This window comes from Etheostoma spectabile, unplaced genomic scaffold (genome assembly GCF_008692095.1).
Source record: "Etheostoma spectabile isolate EspeVRDwgs_2016 unplaced genomic scaffold, UIUC_Espe_1.0 scaffold337, whole genome shotgun sequence".
Taxonomy (NCBI): Eukaryota; Metazoa; Chordata; class Actinopteri; order Perciformes; family Percidae; genus Etheostoma; species Etheostoma spectabile.
In genome coordinates, this window is record NW_022605587.1 from 245,676 (window position 1) to 246,532 (window position 857).

The window sequence follows — 857 nt, forward strand, 5'->3', positions numbered from 1 at the left end:
ACCATTTCATTTCAGAAACTGATGCTTTCATTAAACATCAACAGACAGGAAATAGATACAAAGGCATAGCATTTAGCAGAGGATGGTTTCGATCCATCGACCTCTACTCACACATTGATTATTCACATGTAACACTTGTGATTGGCTGGTGTTTTAAAAACGTCGCTAAATAATGGGTACATCCTGCGGACAACGTGACAAACCATAATTTCACATAAAAAGAAGTGTATACCACACAAAGTGCCCTAGAGTATGGCCCGTTGTAACACGTCATTAGAGAGGCAAAAGGGTACTGTGAGAGACCGCATAGGACTGGAAGCCAACTGTGCGCTCTCTGAGCATTTACTTTTCAAGGTCTCAATGGACAGTGGTGCAAAATTCTTGAACGTGAACGGTTATGTAGTGCGCAGCAGATTGGTGGTATCAGTGGTGACAAAGCTGCCTCCAAGCAGTGATATGGCTTTGATTCAGCAGGTATTATGGGGTAAGAGTCTTTTAAAAATGAGCTGCAAAAGATATTAACTCCTGTGTATCCTGACTGTAGAGGTAGACAAACCTCCTGTTACATAAACTAAAACGGTACGCCCTCCTCTCTTTTATAGGAGATTTATTGTTTTTATGTCCAGTATTTAGGTGGAACCCATTTCAGTTCAGAAACTTGATGCTTTCATTAAACCTCAACCGACAGGAAATAGATACAAAGGCATAATTTAGCAGAGGAGATATTTGTTCGATTCCATCGCCTACTACCTCCAATTGATTTTCACATGTAACACTTTGATAGGCTGGGGGGGGTTTTAAAAACGGCATTGTGAGTAAGATTATAACATCAGTAGTGAGGTCTACCCAACTTGCCT